At 40.6% G+C, this 7,860-nt stretch overlaps 1 protein-coding gene across 4 annotated transcripts in view; it reads right to left on the bottom strand.

Moving 5' to 3' along the window:
• Window positions 1–5,776: 5,776 nt before the first annotated feature.
• PLEKHA5 (pleckstrin homology domain containing, family A member 5) overlaps window positions 5,777–7,860 on the bottom strand; it is a 260,819-nt gene continuing 258,735 nt past the window's right edge. For all 4 annotated transcript variants that reach the window (XM_010855923.1, XM_010855922.1, XM_010855920.1 and 1 more), the window contains one exon: window positions 5,777–6,667. The gene's annotated coding sequence lies outside the window, so the exon portion shown is untranslated. The remainder of the gene's footprint in view (window positions 6,668–7,860) is intronic.

The raw sequence follows: 7,860 nt of genomic DNA, 5'->3' as shown, positions 1-7,860 counted from the left end.
GATCTCCGTTTCAGGCCTGCTCTTTGGCAGTCCAAATGTCTCCACAACCCCAGCACCCTTGGGAAGGACCTCAGTCAGAGATGTCTCCAAAAAAAAAAAAAAAAAAAGTTAGGGATCCTTTGAGCATCTGCTACTTTCAGGCATATGCTGAACAAGTTTCTGAACAGCTTAAATTGCCACTTGTCATCCAAAGGGCTGAGTCATTCATCTTTTTTTGTTGGGTGGAACCAGACACCCCAATAGTCAGAGGATAGCAGTTTCTTACAGGTGACACAAATGTCTGTGCAGAAATCACATTTAGCAAATATCATTTGGGTAGATCATGTCATGGATTCTTTCATGGTTGCTACTCCATGTTGTCGTGGAATAACATGTCTATATTTACAAAAAATATTTTTAAAAAATTTAACAGAATTATATTTTACTTACTATTATTTTTTTAGTTGCATTGCACAGCATGTGAAATCTTAGTTCCCAACTAGGGATCAAACCCTGAACCCCCTGGAGGGTGAAGTCTTAACCATTGGACTACCAGGAAAGTCCTGTTTAAATATTTTAACTATGTTTTTGTAATCACCCAAGGCTAATGAGAATAAGAAAGTATGAATTGGGTATGAGAGCTAAAGTAAAAATTCTCAGCCTTTTTACACCTTTGTATGTCTGGATGCCAGCTTTCTGAGTCATTTTTCATTAATGATTTGTAGCCCGCAGGGCCCAAGAGGGATTCACAGGCTCTGGATGACTCATAGACACTGAGGCTTCCAGTTCAAGAAGCAGACTGGTGATGATTTGTAAGTATTGACTGCAAGAAGCATCGTCCTTGGAAAGATGAGCTGGTATCTCCTTCCCCTATTAGAAGTTTTCAACTTATCCCGTGACAGGAGGCTGACTTCTATGGACTATATGTTGTTTTTTGTTCAGTCACTAAGTTGTGTCCAACTGTTTGCAACCCCATGGACTGCAGCTCACCAGGCTCCTCTGTCCTTCGCTGTCTCCCAGACTTTGCTCAGATTCATTTTCATGAGTCGGTGATGCTATCTAACTATCTCATCTTCCACTGCCCTCTTCTCCTTTTAACTCCAATCTTTCACAGGATCAGGGTCTTTTCCAATGAGTCTGCTCTTCGCATCAGGTGGCCCAAAGTATTGGAGCTTCAGCTTCAGCATCAGTCCTTCCAATTCAGGATTGATTTCCTTTGGGATTGACTGGTTTGATCTCCTTGCAGTCCAAGGATTCTCAAGTCTTCTCCAGCTGCTGCTGCTGCTAAGTTGCTTCAGTCGTGTCCGACTCTGTGCGACCCCAGAGACAGCAGCCCACCAGGCTCCCCCATCCCTGGGATTCTCCAGGCAAGAACACTGGAGTGGGTTGCCATTTCCTTCTCCAATGCATGAAAGTGAAAAGTGAAAGTGAAGTCGCTCAGTTATGTCCGACTCTTCGTGACCCCACGGACTGCAGCCTACCAGGCTCCTCTGTCCATGGGATTTTCTAGGCAAAAGTACTGGAGTGGGGTGCCATTGCCTTCTCTGATCTTCTCCAGCACCACAGTTCAAAAGCATCAGTTCTTCAGCACTCAGCCTTCTTTAAGAGCCAGCTCCCACATCCTTTCTATATGAGTACAGATGGACAATATAAAGGGTTCTCAAACTTTTGGGTCTCACAATTCTCACATATTAAACAACTATCAAGGACTCTACATAGCTTGTTTCGTGACTTATATCTTATCGGAATTTATGGTAATAGATTATAAAGCTGAAACATGTTTGAAATATTTACTTGCTCATCAAAAATTACAGTAATAAACCCACTACATGTTAACATAAACACTTTTTAATTAAAAAAGTTGCTTTGCATTATAATGCCCTTTTCTATCAGGATTAACAGAAGATAGGTGGATTTTCACATTTCCTTCTGCACTCAAGCTGCTGAAGTATCACAAGACAGCCTTTGGAAAACGCCACTATTCACTACTGAGAGAATGAAAATGGAAAAAGGCAAATACCATCTTAGTCAGGGGCGTCAGAGAATGAGATGGTTGGATGGCATCACCGAAATAATGGACATGAGTTTGAGCAAACTGCAGGACACAGTGAAGGATAGGGAAGCCTGTGTGCTGCAGTCTGTGGGGTCACAAGGAGTTGGACATGACAGCAACTGAACAACAATCCTAGTGTTATTATGAAAGCAGTTTTGACTGCAAAGATCTTCTGAGAAGGTCCAGGAAACCCTCAGGAGTTCCCAGCCACACCCAACACAACTTTGTGACCTCCGAATCTCACTGGGTTCAGCCAGTGGGAGCCCTGGCAATAAGACAGAGCCATCGGAAATTTCTTGCTCTACCTCATCTTTGCAGGTGCATTCACTGAAGCTGGCTTGGTTTCTCAGAGTAAGGCTTCTTTCAAATGACTCTCTTCTATGGGTTCTATCTGCTTCTTCCATTACCCCTTTGGGCCTAGGGATAGAACATCTCTAAGTTGTTACATTTTAGTTTTGCCACACTCTATGCACACCTTCTTGGAAGGAAAGTTATGACCAACCTAGATAGCATATTGAAAAGCAGAGACATTACTTTGCCAACAAAGGTCCGTCTAGTCAAGGCTATGGTTTTTCCTGTGGTCATGTATGGATGTGAGAGTTGGACTGTGAAGAAGGCTGAGCGCTCAAGAATTGATGCTTTTGAACTGTGGTGTTGGAGAAGACTCTTGAGAGTCCCTTGGACTGCAAGGAGATCCAACCAGTCCATTCTGAAGGAGATCAGCCCTGGGTGTTCTTTGGAAGGAAAGATGCTAAAGCTGAAACTCCAGTACTTTAGCCACCCCATGCGAAGAGTTGACTCATTGGAAAAGACTCTGATGCTGGGAAGGATTGGGGGCAGGAGGAGAAGGGGACGACAGAGGATGAGATGGCTGGATGGCATCACAGACTCGATGGACGTGAGTTTGAGTGAACTCCGGAAGATGGTGATGGACAGGGAGGCCTGGCGTGCTGTGATTCATGGAGTCGCAAAGAGTCAGACACGACTGAACGACTGAACTGAACTGACTGATGCACACCTTCATAAATAAAAACTGAATTTATCCTGAAGCCCCTTTTTACCACCACATGTAACTCAATGAACAACACAAAAACTCAATGAACACAAAAACAAAAACTCGTGAACAACACAGAGCCTTGTTCTGTATCGGAAGTTCTCAAGGTGTGGTCTCTGGAGCACAGGCATCAGTATCACCTGGAAAACTGTTAAGAATTAGAATTCACATTTTTGGATCACACTCCGGACAGACAGAATAAGAAATCTTAGGGATGGGGCTCAGCAATTTGTGTTTTAACAAGCTTTTCAGGTGATTCTGATACATGATAAACTGTGGCCCAGTCTAAAAACACTGCTCAAACAAGATAATGAGTAATAGAGCCCTAGTAAATTTAGAAACTGTAAAGTTAGATAAAGTTAGCCCTTGATTAATATTAGCTGTGGGAATTCCCTGGAGGTCCAGTGGTTAGGACTCGGGGCTTTCACTGCTGTGGTCCAAGTTCAATCTCTGGTCAAAGAACTAAGATCCTATAAGCTGTGTGGCACAGGCAAAAAAAACAAAAACAAAAAAATTAAAAGGCTGGTTTGTATCTTTAAAAATGGAAGATATATGTACCAAAATAGCATGTAGACTCTGTTGGGTACATTTACAAAAATTGAGGTAACAGGTTTATTTTAAAAGTTAATATTTACAGCATGGTAGAAACTGCATTCTTTTTAACTATTCCAACTTATGAAAAATTGTGGATATCAAATTTTAAATGTACAAAGGGGTACATGATTATTAAAACTACTTTTGTAGGGGAATTCCCTGGTGATTCAGTGGCTAAGGCTCTGCACTTCCAGTGCAGGGGGTCTGGGTTGGATACCTGGTCAGGGAACTAGATCCCACATGCCACAACTAAAGAGTTCACATGCTGCCACTAAAAAAACCAGGAAGATCCGGCATGCTGCCATGAAGATGGAAGATCCCAGGTGCCACAATTAAGACCTGATGCAGCTAAGCTAAATATTAAAAGTGAAAAACTTTTGAGGGTATTGAACCAGAGAAATTTGCAGATCTCTTGTCTATGGTTATCTATTTCCTTTTTTTTCCCTTTGGCCAAAGATTAAACCTGTTGCCCTCTGCGATGGAAGCTTGGAATCCGACCCACCAGACAACCAAGGAATTCCCAATCTGTTTACTTTTCAACCACCCTATGGCTGTCAACTGTCAGATCACCGGGGATGGGTGAGGTACATGGATGTGATGACTGAGAAACCAACCCAACTAGCCATGCACTGAACTCTAAAGCTTACTTCCATGGCTGAGAGGTGGCCCTTACAGTAACCTCTACGCCCCCAACTTGGTGTAATGGCCTTACCAGTCTCTCTGCCCTCCTTACCACGAGCCTTGGGACTTCCTGAACTCTCTATGTACCTCTCCTATAAGAAGGGAAAGTTGGGAAAGGTGAGCTTTAGGTTGGATAGAGAGTACTGATATAGTACAAGTTTTTAAAGCATATTAATAGTCCCTCTACTATATCCTGTAACAAATACCTGTGTTGACACACTGTTTGTAAATATATGATTTTCATCTGGCTTTCTGAAACGTTGAAAGCCAGAATGAAGAGTTATAACTACTTTATACTGCTTTCTTCAAATTCTTCCTAGCATCCACATATTCCAGGATAGGACATTTTTTCCTTCTTGCAATAGTTCAAAAAATGTGCTTAGAGTAAATTAAAAGTAACATACCACACACACCAGTCAAACATAAAGACAAACGGCACAAAAATACCCAAACAAAACCCAAAGAATAACATCAACTTTCAACCCCAACATACCCATAAAAACTTGACAACAATCTCTGTATCATGACTAAAGGGAAATCTTCATCTGTTGACTATTTCTTTTGAGAAGCCATCTTCAGAAAAAGGTGACACATGTAATCATGTTTATATGGACAGACAGAGCTATACATTCTTCTCTCGTTTTTACCTCTCTTTTCGTTCACCTCCTACATTACAGACTGTATCTATTTGCACTTCATTTTGTGTATTTCTGTTTGGATGAATTCTTATACATGTGCATTTTAAATTAAATCTGTTTTAACATAGAATGAAAAAAAAAGACTGACCAGCACCGATTTAGTTTCAACTGTGTTATATAGGAATCCCAAAGCATCACATTTCCTTGTACTCTGGGAACAATATATAGCCTGAACAAAAGGTTATACAGGGAAGGAAATGTAATTGATTCTGAAGAGCGTGAACATCTGCAGAGAATGTGTTGTAAGAGAAAACGATCTCGGAGGGTCCTGCTTATGATGATGAACGGTTTCTTGTTACCCAGGTCAGAGAAGTAACTGGCTGCCCCTGCCCCCACCCCAAGTCCAATCCCCTAAGTAGAACGAGATTACAGATGCTAGAAGCTACTTTCTATGACACCAAAACCAACAGAAAGAGGAAGTAGGTACAGAAGACTTGACAAAACTAAGTTTGCCCACTGGTGTTGAAAGGTCAGAGAAACTTTATTCTGGTGCAGATTTTGTCATTAAGTGTAAAGCGATTGTGGCCAAGTCAGTTTCTCTCTCTGAGCTTCAAGTTTCTCAGCTTCCACATGGGAGAGCTGAGTTGGACGACAGACACAGTTCTGTTTTGGTGCTGTCTGCAATGAGATTAACAGACTACTTTTTCATTGAGAAGTCTCTTAAAGTCTCAGACTTTCCATTTCACATGGGAAGAGCAAAAATTCTAACACAAGTCATTTAAGAACATCAACATTTATTTAACATGATAAAAAAGAAATGAGATATGAACATTTGCATTTAAACAATAGTAAGTAGCCTTTAATACTTACATTACGTGTGCTCATTGTATAATATATACACAATGAACATAATTACATTTGTACACAAACTAAGTACTGGATTTGAAAACCTGCTTATTGCTGTACACATCTAGTCCAATGAAGTAGAAGCCCAGTACTTCAAAATACCTACATTTTAAATTGCTTTTTAAGAAAAAGTAAGCGGTAACATTTGTGTTTAAGCTGACAAGAGTGTGGCAGTAACTGCTGACAATGCAATCTGACTGAGAAATAATTATAGCAGGAAACGAGACATACTTCACTTAGCAATAATAAAATGGCACATTTTAAATATATATATAAAATTTTTACAAATTAAGTGTGAAACAAAGCATTGCAGTAGCTGAAATGGGAGGAAGAAGGAAGAAAAAAAAAGGAAAACAAGCTTCACTGGAAATAATAACTAAATTTTCTGTACTGAAAAGTGAAAAGAAATATAAATCCACCCAGACTATAGAAACATCAAAACCTGGAGATCAGCAACTATGTAAGCTCTGGCTGTAGACTGCACACTAAAAAGCACCTTTACTTATGTGCTTTGAAATCATAGCAGCAAGCTGGTGTCAGAGTAATAACCTTGAGATTACATTACAGAATCTTGAGTGTACATATGGGCCATTAAAGCTGTTTTGGAATAAACATTTTCCAGAAGTGATAAAACGATGCTCTGTGGCCAAAAGCATCAGAACTATGAATTTCATAGATTTAAAATATACTGTACAATATCTTCTCACATTGCCAAAGGTCCATGTCCTCAGCTCTGAATGGTTTCAACAGAAGTCAGTATAGCTGAAAAATACAGAGAAGGAAAATTACTTTGACATCTGCAAAGTTAATGAATGACCCTTTCCTAAAGTAACTGAGGGTGACATTCTCTAACAAAAGAACTGACAAGCATGGCCATGAAAATTCTAAAACATAATAACCATTGAAGGACATCTTCTCTTCATTTCCATAAGCTTAATTGACAAAGCAAAGAAACATAATGCAGTTAAATTGCAATTCAGATGGAAAAAAGGACCCAAACTTCTGGCTGAATCCAAAAGATTGACAAAATGAGCAGAGATCTGCATGACTTTACTAAAATATGTAGTATTATATTAAGCTGCCTACATAGTGGTGTGTCTGTCTTGTGTGAAACCTCCCTAAGTCTTGCCCAAAAAAGTTCAGAAAAATGACACACGCACAACGAGAAGATGGACTGTAAAATGATGCAAGCGTGAATGCCACTGGTTGACTGCGACAGCTGCACGCCACAAGGTTAGAAAATATCCAGCAAACCCTGGATCTCATGCCAGCAGGTAATGCCAATGGTTCTTGGGACAAAAGCAAAACAAAACAAAATCCAATAATAACAACTTAAGGAACCCGGCCATGTATTCGAGTTTTAACTGTGAACATGCCTAACTGTCATAATGGTCTGAGTACAGTGAGTTGTAACTTGTTTACTGAACCAAAAGATAATGAGAGTGGCTCTTAGAGTACATGTTCCCACCAAGACAGACAGAGGCCATTGATCAATTTTTTGCACAGGAGGCATCAAGGGCACATAATGTTTATTATCCCTGTGTTTGGTGTTATTCTGTCACTAGTGGCAACTGCCACTTCTGAATGTATTTAAAGTTTAAATGTATGAGTGACAGAGCAAAGACATAGGTAAGACTGTAACAAATATGGGGTTTATAACCCCAGAAAGGACGACAATCCTGCAGAGATCCAAATGACAACAAAGCAAGCCTCTTCTGGGCTCCAGACAGACATGATCTTAAATAAAAGTTATAGATACATGACTGCTGCCGCTGCTGCTAAGTCGATTCAGTCGTGTCTGACTCTGTGCGACCCCAGAGACGGCAGCCCACCAGGCTCCCCCGTCCCTTGGATTCTCCAGGCAAGAACACTGGAGCGGGTTGCCATTTCCTTCTCCAATGCATGAAAGTGAAAAGTGAAAGGGAAGTCGCTCAGTCGTGTCCAACTCTTAGCCT

The sequence above is a fragment of the Bison bison genome, unplaced genomic scaffold (genome assembly GCF_000754665.1).
Source record: "Bison bison bison isolate TAMUID 2011002044 unplaced genomic scaffold, Bison_UMD1.0 scf7180017864370, whole genome shotgun sequence".
Lineage (NCBI taxonomy): Eukaryota > Metazoa > Chordata > Mammalia > Artiodactyla > Bovidae > Bison > Bison bison.
The sequence above is the reverse complement of the archived record's forward strand: the minus strand, read 5'-3'. Positions and strand labels throughout refer to the sequence as shown.